Here is a 14,142-nt window from a genome sequence, read left to right as displayed (position 1 = left end):
GGCTGATCTTTCTCACACACAAAAATAATCATTTTCTTTGAATCAAAGACAGAGAAAAGAAAGAAATGCAGAAAGGAAGGAAAAGAGAGAGAAAGAAGGAGAGAGAGAAAAAGAAAAGAGGGAAGGGAGGGAGGGAGGAAGGGAGAAAGAAAGTAAAGAAAAAGAAAAAGAGAGAACTTTTTAGGCCTGGTACAAACTTTTCTACATTTATTCTTTTTTTCTGTTGTTTTATTTATTTTTATTGCAGTAACGTTAGTTTATAACATTATATAAGTTTCAGGTGAACATCATTATATTTCTATTTCTGTGTAGACTATATTATGTTCACCACCAAAGACTAATTACCATCCATCACCATACACATGTACCCTGTCACCCCTTTCGTCCTCCCCTCTCTCCCCTTCCCCTCTGGTAACCACCAATCTAATCGCTATATCTATGTGTTTGTTTGTTTGTTGTTGTTTATTCTCTTTTTTAAATTTATTCTTTCTTTTTTTTTTTAACTAAAATCTAATTTGAGGTAATGATTTTTTCAGAGGCTGTAGCCCAGGGAACAATTCTGGCCTCTATCAGAGCCATCAAAGACATAAACTGTTTTCTTCCCTTTTTTATGTCCAAAAAGGAAAAATGAGACATCTCTCTTTAAACTTACTAGATAAATGTCCTTTATTTCCTCAGTCTGACTGCTTACTAGAAATGTTTTATTAATTGGGAATTTATTCCCACATATTGTGATGCAAATAGAATAATGGCGAACAGGCAGCTGCATTCATTTAAAATTAGCAGAGGCCCTTGTTCAAGGGATGGCATATTCAGAGTGACCCAAATTATCATGACATGAAGGCCACAGGTCAAATTCAAGGCCAAGTTACAAATCAATAGAAAATTTCCTTGAGGGACGCTGGTGCTATGAACTTGAATTCTTAGTTGTTTTTCAAGAGACTGTATTTTACTTTAATTATCCAAAATTTAAAAGCTTCTGCAAGATAAAGACTTTGAAATGTGAGTTCTGGTTTTCTTATTTTGAGAATATGGATTCTTTCCTACATAGTTAATTCATCAATTTTTAAATTTTAATTAACATATGTTCTTTTTTTTTTTTTTTTTGAGGAAGATCAGCCCTGAGCTAACATCCATGCTAATCCTCCTCATTTTTGCTGAGGAAGACCAGCTCTGAGCTAACATCTATTGCCAATCCTCCTCCTTTTTTTTTTGTCCCCAAAGCCCCAGTAGATAGTTGTATGTCATAGTTGCACATCCTTCTAGTTGCTGTATGTGGGACGTGGCCTCAGTGTGGCTGGGGAAGCGGTGCGTCAGTGCACGCCCGGGATCCGAACCCGGGCCACCAGTAGTGGAGCGCACGCACTTAACCGCTAAGCCATGGGGCCGGCCCCAGCGTATGTTCTTAATAATATTTTTCTCTAGAGATTTATTCCAAAAGTTTGGTAAAATATTGTTTTCGAGCTTCCAAGTGTTTTTTTATTCCTAACCATGTTTCATTTTTTTCTTTAGAGAAGAGCTTCATTTGACTGAACCCACATTAAGGTTACACTGAAGTTCAATAATCTTTAAATGTTACATCTTACTCAAGTTTTGTGTTGATTAAAAATTAGAGTACAACATCTTCATCCTGATGTTGAAAGATTTCGGTTCCACTCTTTGCTGTCCCTAGCCAAAGAGATGACTTTGGTCTGTCAGGGACTAACCTTCGGGGCTTTTCTCCCATTCTCTGCATTTCCAGAGGTACCTGTCACTACTGACACCTCCAGGAATCTCCTCCTGATGTAGCTGATCCTGCAGCCACTGAACTCTGGCTCTGAAATTTTTGCTCTCTGAATCAGCGCAATTTCTATGTCTCATTTAGTTAACAATGAACTTAAAACACAACTTAAAATACGACTTGGCTTTCTCTACAACCTTATTCTGAAACTTTTGGTGAGGGTAAAAAAAAGTTATGATAGAATAGAAAGTGCACTGGCCAGGTAGGCTCAAGAACTGTTTCTTCTTCCCTCTGTCTCTTTGAGAAATCACTTCTCTTGAGTTTTGTCTGTAAAACGAAGAGGTTGGACTAGTGACGTCTAAAATTCTCAGCAGTTGGGCTGGCCCCGTGGCTTAGCCGTTAAGTGCTCGAGATCCACTGCTGGCGGCCCAGGTTCGGATCCCGGGCGTGCACTGATGCACCGCTTCTCCAGCCATGCTGAGGCCGCGTCCCACATACAGCAACTAGAAGGACGTGCTGCTATGACATACAACTATCTACTGGGGCTTTGGGGGAAAAATAAATAAATAAATAAATTGTTTAAAAAGTAAAAAAATAATAAAATTCTCAGCAGCTTAGAAATCTAGGATGCTTTTTATTCTGTTTGAAAATTTGAATCATGTGCAGGTATTTCCTCATACAATTTTATATTTTTAAGTTCAATATACCTGGCCTCCCTAGCTTTTTCTCTAAAGTTCTCTTTTGCCCTCTGTAGAGACCCACCAGTAGGCCTTGAGCACTCTGACTTCAAAATTGATGGTGTCTGAAGACAGAGGGATTGAAGGCCTGTTCTAGTTCTATTGAATGCAGTATCATCTACCCTCACGACCAGTTGGACCCTGACCTTTTGTTAAGGTTCTGATAATTGGAACACAGTGTCTTATCCACTGCAGTATCTGCAGCTTGCGGCACAGTGGTGTTCCCTAAATGCTGAGAGAAGGGAGGGAGGCGAGCAAGGGAACTCCAGAATGAGCTGGCCTCCTTCCTGCCTTCTCCTGAGCCCAGACCACATTTGAACTACTCTCCCCTTGTTCCTCTTCCTTCGTCCCCACTGGCCTCCTGGAACCCTGGCTACTCTCCCAACTCAAGTCTCTCGTTCTGCTTGCTGTTCCTCTTCTGAAAGACTATTCAGTACCGCTCTGTGCAAGCTCATTCTCTCCCCTCCTTGATTCAGATGTCATCTTCTCAGGAGCCACATTATTCAGAATTACAACCCACTCCCCTTTACACCCAATCCTATTGTCCTTCCCTTCTTTGTTTTTCTTATTAGCATTTATCACTAACATGCTATATATATATATTTTTTTTAAAGATTTTATTTATTTATTTATTTTCCCCCCAAAGCCCCAGTAGATAGCTGTATGTCATAGCTGCACATCCTTCTAGTTGCTGTATGTGGGACGCGGCCTCAGCATGGCCGGAGAAGAGGTGCGTCAGTGCGCACCCGGGATCAGAACCCAGGCCGCCAGCAGCGGAGCGCACGCACTTAACCGCTAAGCCACAGGGCCGGCCCCATGCTATATATTTTATTTATTCACCTGATTTATTGTTTATCTTCCCTTCTTAGAATTTGAGCTCCAGAAGGGCAGAGAAATTGGCCTTTATCTCCAGTGCTTATAGCACCTTAGTTCCTCAACAAGTGTTTGGTGAATGAATGGTTACAGGATCCCAGCTTAGTATCACAATCTCTCAAAGTGGGGAACCCCCTTACCCACATCAGTACCCCTAGTTCAGCACCCATCATAGACTTCCCTCATGTGAAATGCTAGCCTGCCTCCTTGAATCTTCCCTAAAATATCCCCTTTTCAATAACTATTTGTTGAATGAATAGATAAATGCCCCTGGATCCCTGGTCCCTGTGCTCTGCATTCCTGTTGAAAATCTCCCTGCCTGCTCTTCTGCATATTGCATTCGTAGCACACCCCTAGTTTCACATACCAGTCTCGCCTTGGGTTTTCCTTCGTGGCTGTTAACAGCCTGTTTGGGCCTTACGCATCCCTCCATTTGTCTGTATTTAAATACAAGCCACATCCCTCTCCCTGCACAGCCCATCATCTGCATTGCCATGCCCCGCCCCTGCATTCTCTCTCTTTGCTCTGGCCTTAGCCATTGTCCTTCCAGAATTCTCCCTCCATATGGTATGCAGACCACAAAATGTCACAACTGAAAGAGATCTTAGGGGTCTAAACTCTTGTTTTATAGATGAAGGGGGACAGGCCTGCAAGCATTTGGCTTGTCCAGGTTTGCACAACTAGTTAGGGCACAGCTGTAACTGGGGCCCAGGAGTTCAGATTCCCAACCAGTCTGGTGCTCTCCACGTCTCTCAAACTCTCCAGTCCTCCTTCAGTTCTTCCTGGGTCCCGATAGCCCCCTTCCCGAAAACATCTTTTACTCCTTTGGGCCTCATGGGCCGCTTTGTCCATGGCTCTACAGTCAGTGCATATTTGAGGTAAAAAGTCTCCTAGGATCACCTTTCCTTAACTCTCAGGCCTATTTTCATATTAAGATTAATTACCTTCTGGTTAGGGAAGCCCTCATTGTCTTCCACTGCATTTAAAATGCTCAAGACCCAGCATTGACATTTAACCTACAAAGCTCATCATCAATTTAGGGGAAAGGGGACTTGACCTAAAAGACAACTTCTGGCAGCCTTTCCCTTCCTCCCAGGGAGAGACAAAAAGCTTCCAGTCTGTGCTCCCAAAGTGCCATGGGAAGTATCGTCTTGTGCAAACGTTCTTTCCCATGTCTTTCTCACCTGACGATGAGTACCTCGAGATAAGGAACAGTGTTGTATGTTCCCAACATGATCATATCCTGACACAGTCAACAAAATCAAACATCTGACAAACTGTATCAACCCAACCAAAGCTAAAACCAGGCACTAGTTTTATCAATAAATATTTCTTAGATAAGTGAACCTGTACATTTTCCTTATTTGTCTTCAAATTATTATTGCTTGACCAAATAGAATGGCTAAAAGTAAGACAGCTGACGATATAAAGTGCTGATGAGGATGCTGGACAACTGGAACTCTTACATAGTGCTGATAGAAATGCAAACTGGTACAACCATTTTGGAAAACAGTCTTGCAGTTTCTTATAAAGATGCTTAGCATATAATCTAGGTATCCTATTCCTAGGTGTCAACTGAAGAGAATAGAAAATATGTGCCATGCAAAGACCCTGTAGGGAAGTGTCCAAAAAACTGGGAACAACCCAAAAGTCCAACTGATGAATGGATAAACAAATTTTAATACACCCATACAATGGAATAATAGTGTCAGAGAGTTAAAATTTTTCCTGTACCCTCTTAGTTTAAGTTCTTCAAATTCAGCTGACAAAAGACAGGTTAGCAAAAGATAACATTTATTTTGTGTGTGTGAGTGAGGAAGATTAGTGCTGAGCTAACATTCTTTGCCAATCCTCCTCTTTGCTGAGGAAGATTGGCCCTGGGCTAACATCCATGCCCATCTTCCTCTACTTTGTATGGGACGCTGCCACAGCATGGCTTGACAAGCAGTGCATTGGTCCATGCCCGGGATCCGAACCTACAAACCCCGGGCCGCTGAAGCAGAGTGTGTGAAATTAACTGCTATGCCACCATAATAGACAATGGAATTGGATTTTTTTTGTTTTGTTTTTTTGTGAGGAAGATTGGCCCTGAGCTAACATCTGTTGCCAATCTTCCTCTTTTTGGTGAGGAACATCAGCTCTGAGCTAACATCCATGCCCATCCTCCCCCACTTTGTATGTGGGATGTTGCCACAGCATGGCTTGATGAGCAGTGCATTGGCCCACTCCTGGGATTCGAACCTGTGAACCCTGGGGCTGCCAAAGCGGAGCACACAAACCCAACCACTACACCAATGGGCCGGCCCTAATAACATTTAATCACTGTAATTCTGTTAAGGTATGCAGAGGGTGCACAGAAAAATGTGAGTCAAGGGGGCAGTTAGAATTTAGGGCTTATATACCATCTTAATATGGGATGGGGAGAAAGGGGGAGAAAGACACTTATGGGAAAACCAACGACTTTTTGGAAAGATAAATGGGTCTCAGGAGAATATCTGGGAGATGTGATAGTTTGGTGACCATGTCTATTTAGATGTGGTCTGGAGACTTCTCATTTCCCATGATAAGAGTCAGTCATCCCCGCTGGACCCCAGGGGAGGGGATTTATGACAATTGAGTTCTTTTTAATTCTTATGGGAGGCTCTGCTTTTAGGAAGATAAGAGATTTCAGGAACTCAAATGCCTTCTGCTAAAAATAATTCTTGCCACAGTGAGTGGGTATTCTGGATCCCTTTGATAGCAATAAAAAGGAACTAGCTACTGATACATGCAACTACTTAGATGAATCTTAAAAGCATTATGCTAAGTGAAAGAAGCCAGATACAAAAGGCCACTTACCTTGTGATTCCATTTATATAACATTCTGGGAAAGACAAGCTATAGAGACACAAATCAGGTGGGTGGTTGCCAGGGGCTGGTGGTGAGGGATGGGATTTGACTGCAAAACGGCACAAGAATATTTTGGGAATGATGTAAATGGCTACACAACTGTATAAATTTTTCAAAATTCATAGACATGAAGAATTTAAAAAGGCAAATTTTAATGAATGCAAATTATACTTCAATAAATCTGATTTTTTAAAAATATAACTATAAACAATAGAAACTAGTTTTCTATTTTGGTAAAGTGTTCAAAATCCTTTCGCAAAATGTAATATAGAAGAATGATGATTTTCCTCCTGATAGAGTCTCTACCAGTTATAGTAAAAAGTCTCTTCCTTTCCTTAAAGCTGTTTTATTCAATAGGTATTTATTAAGCACCTTCTCTGTTTAAGGCACAAGGGTGATGTGGGGATGAAAGGCAGATAAAGAAGTATAAAATAGGTTTTGACCTTCACCACTGTACAATCTAGTTGGGGAAATAAAATATACCCTGCTTTAGTAAAAGCACAAATAGTAAGACCTTTTAGAGTTTGGAGGAGAAATGGCTTCCAGAGAAGCAAAGCTTCAAGGAAGAGGTGGAGTCTGTATTTCAGGAAACTAAGCAGCCCTTGGGCACAGTTTACAAGAAAAGATTCCAAAGTCTAGAGATCAGTTACAGGAAGGTCATTCCTAATGTGTCATTCCAAGAGCAGGGGAGACTGGTCTTCTGCTGCAAGACAAGGAGGCTGAAGAAGGGATGCAGGAAAGGCAGGTAAACCAGAATGGCAAAGCAGCTGGGGTTGGAGCAAAACAGGACTGAAGATGAAGTGCATGGCATCAGTCTGGGACAGACGCCTTTTAAGTATGGACTTGGCTTGCTCCAACAAGGTCTTAAATAAGCAGTGATGAAGTCTCTCAGAAAAACAAAGCCAGAGCACTACAATCCAATCATAATTGTGACTGTCACACCATCAAATCTTAACCTAATCAGGAATATTGATTTGGATGAAGTTGAAGAATAAATTTATGTATTGTGCTCAGAATAAAGAATGTGATTCTATAAGAAGCTAGTCTGCATGTAATTTCGAAACGAGGAAGATGAAGGGGAAAAAATTAGCACTGTTTACCCAACACTGTCCAGAGAGGATTGAGACACTGAATCTGGCAGGCAGGAATGCATAATCTAGGTTCAGGACAAGGACAGTTCACTCAGACTTTCCATGGCCTAGAATAGACGTCAAGATTATTTCTCTCTCCTGACAGTAAGTCCATGCTCACAAAGCAATTTGATAGTTAATAATGTAGACCCCTCCCATACTTGGATTTCAAGCCACAATGAAGTCATTTATCAACTTGGTATTCTAATTTTTACACTTCCTCCTACTAGTCTCCCCTAACATCTCCTACTCTATCTCACCTTTTTCTCTTCCTCACTCACTGGGCTTCAGCCACACATGCTAGGGATAGTCCTGTCTCAAGGCCTTTGCAGATGTAATTAAACTAAAGGATCTTGGGCCGGCCTCGTGGCTTAGTGGTTAAGTGCGCACGCTCCGCTGCTGGCAGCCCAGGTTCGGATCCCTGGTGTGCACAGACGCACCGCTTCCCCGGCCATGTTGGGGTTGCGTCCCACATACAGCAACTAGAAGGATGTGCAACTATGACATACAACTATCTACTGGGGCTTTGGGGAAAGAAAAGGTGGAGGATTGGCAATAAATGTTAGCTCAGGGCCGGTCTTCCTCGGCAAAAGGAGGAACATTAGCATGGATGTTAGCTCAGGGCTGATCTTCCTCACACACAAAAAATAATTTAAGGATCTTGGAATGAGATCATCCTGGCTTACCTGGGTGTGTCCTAAATCTATGTGTCCTTGTAAGAGATACACAGAGGAGAAAACAGACAAAAGAGAAGGCAATGTGAAGACCGAGGCAGAGCTTGGAGTGATGTGGCCACAAGCCAAAGAAGCTGGCAACCATTAGAAGCTAGAAGAGACACGGTCATTCAGAGGGAGCATGGCCCTGCTGATACCTTGACTTGAGACTTGCAGCCTCTAGAACTGTGAGAGAATAAATTTGTGTTGTTTTAAGCCACCCAGTTTGTGGTCATTTGTTATGGCAGCCCTAGGAAACTAATATACTACACGATTCCATCTATGTAACATTATCAAACTGACAATGTTATACACATGGAGAATAGATTAGACGTGGCCAAGTGTTACGACTGGGGTTGGCAAGGTGGCATGTGACTATAAAGGGGTACCACAAAGAAATTTGTGATGATGGAACAATTCTGTACACATGTAAATCTGGTGAAATCTGAGTAAGTGTATTGTGCCAATGTCAATTTCCTTGTTTTGATATTATACCATAATTACATAAGATGTTATAATTGGAGGAAAGTAGAAGGAGGAGGACACAGGACACCTCTGTACTATTTTTGCAACTTCTTGTGAATCTATTATTACTTTTAAATGAAATGTTTAAAGACATAATTTTACTTGTTTCTTTTTACTATTTTCCATTGCAGCTGCTAGAAAACTTAAAATTACATATGTGGCTTGCATTATATTTCTATTTCATCAGTACTGCTCTAGAATGTTCTGTTCCCCTGTGGAGTTCTGTATAAGGAACTGCCCTGAAATCTCAGCCTCACCTTCTATAATTGCAAAGAAAACCATGTAAATCTAGGAAGTAAAGTGATAACAGGAGGGAAAGTACAAGGTGAGTCAGACAGATCTGGGTGGATTCCTGGCTTTGGCACTTCTAGTCAGACCTCAGGCAAATCCCTTCACCTCTCTAAGCCTTGATCTCTTAGGCTGGAGAATCAGAATAATAATGCCATCTTGCCAAAGCTAATGTGAGGACGATGTGGGATCACAGATGGAGAACACCTAGCAGAGTGCCTGGCTCATATTGAGTACTCAGTAAATGTCAGCCCCTTGCCTTTCTTTTCAGAGTTTCTCAGGTCACATTAGGCCTTGGTGTTTCGAGAAAAGGGAAGAGGAGGGAAGTGATAATTGGGGGCCATCTCAGAGGTTGTCTGCCATGCATTGGAAAGTCTGTTACTGTTTAGAGATGCTTTCAGGTACTTGATTTCGTTCACCGCTATGAAAATCCTGTGATGTAGATTATTGCTGTCAATCATTAATCTCCCAAAAGACCACTAGAAAAACTTGTTGATCAAGCAAAGCTAAGTTTACTAGAATACTGCAGAAAGAGGGAACAGCACCTTGACAGAATCTTAGTAGTCAGATGAGGATATTTATAAGGTTTGAGACCTAGATTGGATGCCTTTAAGCAGGTCTGGTGAGGCAGGGAACTAGCTGGGAATGGGCAGAGTTCATAACGTAATAGTTTAGCATTGGTGAGCATAGCGAGGTGAGGGTCTTGAAACAAGCATTAATGAGCAAGTTGTTAATTTTGATAAGTAAACTATTCTAGTTGGTTCACAGTGGTATCTTCCAAGAGCAAGAATTTCATAGAGCAAATAGCTAAGTTATTTTTGCCTGATCCTAGAATTGTGTAGCCCACAGACAAAAGTAAGTTAGTTTTAGTTCTCACAGCAAACAATTTAAAAATGCACATTAAGTGATTAGAATAATGATTCATGGTACATCAACAAGAAAAGATACTCTGTAGCAGTTAAATATGAAAATTATTAAAAGTACTCAAAGACATGTTTATATTATATGTTTATGACACAATGTTAAATGAAGGAAACAGAAGACAAAATATTAACTTACATGGCTGTGACAATGTAAAAATACAAGACCATGTGGAAGAAAATATGCTAAGTAACGCCAGGATGGCAAAGTGATGACTGTATCAGTCAGGGTCCTAACAGGAAACAGAAATCCATTTCTAAGTGTTTATTTATTTATTTATTTTTAAATTTTATTTATTTATTTATTTTTTCCCCCAAAGCCCCAGTAGATAGTTGTATGTCATAGTTGCACATCCTTCTAGTTGCTGTATGTGGGACGCGGCCTCAGCATGGCCAGACAAGCGGTGCGTCGGTGCGCGGCCGGATCCAAACCCCGGGCCGCCATCAGCGGAGCGTGCACACTCAACCGCTAAGCCACGGGGCCGGCCCTCTAAGTGTTTAAAACAAAGGGAATTTGAGGCAAGGGATTGTCTACAGAAGTGATGGAAGAGCTGAGAAGCCAAAGAGGGCAGCGAAAGAGTTAGGGACATGGAACAGGAGCTAGAACCACTGTGGGCCTGTTTAGCAGGAGGTGGAGCCATGTGAGGATATGGAGCAAAGGAAGACAGTACCCAGGACAGAGAGAGAGGGAAAATACCTGATTTCTCCCTTCTTCACTGCTCCAATCTCTCGCCAGTGCTTGCCATTGGCCAAACCCAATCTGACGCCAGCTTACAGGAAGCCTAGGAAATAAAGCTGGCAAAGGCCAGGGCCTTCAGAGGCAGAATAGCACAGGACAGCAGGAAATAACTCTGAGGCCACAGCAAGAGCTTTTTGTTTGCTTTTAAAAATATTTATTTGCTGGTGTCACATTGCTTTTTCAATTCCAATGGAGAAAAAATATAAAGTAAATAAATTAATAATCCTCAGAAAGAAAACTCTAAGGCATCTCACACATTGTAAATTGCAGTGTGAATTGGTATCACCTCTTGGAAGGGTAATTTGGCTATGACTCTTGAAGATTTCATTGTACATATGCTTGGTCCCAACAATCCCTCTTCTAAGAATTTACTCTACAGAAATACTTGCAAAAATCTGCAAAGATATATGGAGAAGGATGATCATTGCAGCACTATTTGCAATCATAAAAAACTGAAAACAGTTTTTTAATAGTTCATTAATAGGGAATTAGTTTTGGACATAGTCATAGACATGTAGTTTCTAAAAGGGGCAAAATAGAAGTGTATATTGGTATAAAAAGATATCTAAGGCTCTTCCAGGGACGGTGTCTAGAGGCATTCATAATGGTTCAGCATTTGACATACCCTAGTAGGCTATCCTACAGTTCAGCCTCTAACAAAACTAGGCTGTCCCGACCCCCTGGTTATAGAATTGTTTACCTTTATACCAAGAAGGTTGGAAAAGCACCAAAATTTGTATGTGGTGTGTGCCCAGGCCAACTTTGAGGAGTCCGTGCTGTGAAACCTAAAGTTCTTATGAGGTTGTCTAAAATGAAAAAACACGCCAGCAGGGCCTATGGAAGTTCCATGAGTCCTAAATGTGTCCATGACAGAATCAAGTGTACTTTCTTTATTGAGGAACAGAAAATCGTAAAAGTGTTAAAGGCACAAGCACAGAGTCAGAAAGCTAAATTAAAAAAATGAAGCTTTTTTGAGTAATAAAAAATGTCAAAAGGCTTGTTCTGTTAAAAAAAAAAAAGATATCTAAGGCACACTGTGAAATTTTTAAAAAGCAGGTTTCAAAACATGTGGATAAAGAGAACAGACCAGTGGTTACCAGAAGGGAAGGGGGTGAGGGTTGGGTGAAAAGGGTAAAGGGGCACATGTGTATGGTGATGGATAAAAACTAGACTAGTGGTGGTGAACACGATGCAGTCTATACAGAAACTGATATATAATAATGTACACCTGAAATTACACAATGTTATAAACCAATATGACCTCAGTAAAACAAAAAAAATAAAAATAAAAAAATAAAAAGCATGTTTCAGAACAGAACGTATAGTATGAGCCAGTTTTTAATTCTTTAAAAAGGGTATATATTGGCATGAAAAAATATCTGGAATAACATTTCAAACTATTTATGGTAATTTGGGAAGTAGGCTGATGGAAGACTTCTGCTTTCAAATAATACTTTTCTTGCTGTTCGAATTTTTTTATTTTAATGAATGCCTTATATATCAGTTGCCTAGGTCAGAATTTCTTAACTTTGGCACTGACATTTTGGGCTGGATAATTCTTCATTGTGGGGGCACTGTCCTTGCATTCTAGGATGTGAGCAGCATCCTGGCCTCTACCTACTGGATGCCAGTGGCCCCCTCCACACACACACAATTGTGACTGCAGACAATGGCAAATGTCTCCTAGGGATATGGTTGCCTCACACAGGGACTCAGTTAAATGTGAATTTCAGATAAAAAACAAATAATTTTTTATAAGTATGTCTCATATCATATTTGAATATTGCATCTTATATTTTTATTTGCTAAATCTGGCAACCCTACCTGGGGAGCAGATTGCCCTGGTGGAGACCCACTAGCCTTAGTGTTACACTGCTTCATTGCTTTGATTTTCTGAAGAGCAATCTTTGTATAGAAGCTCCACTTCTTTGTCCCTCTCTTCACCACGAAACAGGCATGGCTAATAGGCTGATTGGAAGCCTGTAAAAAGCTAAGTCATTTTCCTGTTCCATTCTCTTGCACTGTCTGCCACCAAACAGTCAATGGTATCTTCCAGAAAATTCCCTCACCCAGACTGACTAAGCGCCACAGTATTTTTCTGAAAGAATCTGCTGGGCCAGACAGTTTTGTGTAGAAAATATAAATCATGTCCTTTGGCTCTGGTAAGATCATTTCTAAGCCAGAGGAGCCATGCCTACAAAGGCTTATGCTCCAAACTTTGAAAAATAAATTGTAAGACAGAAATTGACAAAGGTTTAATGAAATGTCTACAAATACATTATGTCAACTTAATTAATAAATTTTGCATTAAAAGGAAAAACCCAGTTCTTCCCTACTGTGTCTTTCCTTCCCGTGAGTCTCCTTTACTACTCACACAGAACCCTTCACTTCTGACACTTGTGGTCACCAAGTGTGTGGAGGTTTCTCCCCATAATAAGCAATTCTCTATGGATACCAGCTAGGTGTCTTACAGTTTAACACAATTCTTCAACTATCCACTGGGAGATAGTGTCAGATCCCATAGGTTAAGGGCTCAATCCCACAATACTGTCTCCCCCCTACTTCAGATACAAGTCGCAAGCTCAGGTTATCACCTGTGCTTCTGACCAATCCACTATAGATTGGCAGTTCCAACGACCCCCTCCTCAGGTTCCATTAATTTGCTAGAGTGGCTCACAGAACTTAGAGAAACACATTTATCAGTTTATTGAAGGATATGATAGAGTATAGAGATGAACACGCAGATGAAGAGATACACAGGATGAGGTCTGGGAAGGGGCATGAAGCTTCCAAGCCCTCTCCAGCAGGCCACTCTCCTAGCACTTCCACATGTTCCCCAACCTGGAAGCTCTTGGAACCCCATACTTTTGGGGTTTCATCACATAGGCATGATCAATCATTAACTCCATTTTCGGCTTTTCTCCCTTCTTAAGAGAATGGGAGGCAGGGCTGAAAATTTCAAGCTTCTAATCATGGCTAGGTCTTTCTGGTGACCAGCCCTCATCCAGGAGCCCACTCAGAGTCACCTCATTAGAACAAAAGACATTCGTGTCACCCAGGAAATTATAAGGATTTCAGGAGCTCTGTGTCAAAAACAGAGGTCAGGGGCCAGCCCAGTGGCATAGTGGTTAAGTTCGCATGCTCCACTTCAGCGGCCTGGGGTTCACAGGTTCGGATGCCAGGCACAGACCTACACACTGCTTATCAAGCCATGCCATGGCAGGCATCCCACATATAAAGTGGAGGAAGATGGGCATGGATGTTAGCCCAGGGCCAATCTTCCTCAGCAAAAAGAGGAGGACTGGCAACAGATGTTAGCTCAAGGCTAATCTTCTTCACCAAAAAAAAAATAAAAATAAAAAAAAAGAATAGAGATCAAAGACCAATATCAGAATAGGAGATGCTCCTAGTGTTCTTTTTTTTTTTTTAAAAGCATTTTTATTTATTTTATTTTTTTTTTAATTTTTTTAAAGATTTTATTTATTTATTTTTTCCCCCCAAAGCCCCAGTAGATAGTTGTATGTCATAGCTGCACATCCTTCTAGTTGCTGTATGTGGGACGCAGCCTCAACATGGCTGGAGAAGCGGTGCGTCGGTGCGCGCCCAGG

At 41.2% G+C, this 14,142-nt stretch overlaps 1 pseudogene; it reads left to right on the top strand.

Annotated features, from left to right (window-relative positions):
• The first annotated feature begins 11,138 nt into the window (after positions 1–11,138).
• LOC101393676 (large ribosomal subunit protein eL34 pseudogene) lies at positions 11,139–11,498 on the top strand (annotated as a pseudogene).
• The last annotated feature ends 2,644 nt before the right edge of the window (positions 11,499–14,142 follow it).

Source organism: Ceratotherium simum, chromosome 8 (genome assembly GCF_057802395.1).
Source record: "Ceratotherium simum simum isolate JZ-2026a chromosome 8, ASM5780239v1, whole genome shotgun sequence".
Taxonomy (NCBI): domain Eukaryota; kingdom Metazoa; phylum Chordata; class Mammalia; order Perissodactyla; family Rhinocerotidae; genus Ceratotherium; species Ceratotherium simum.
Note: the sequence above shows the minus strand (reverse complement) of the source record. Positions and strands in the feature narration are given on the sequence as shown.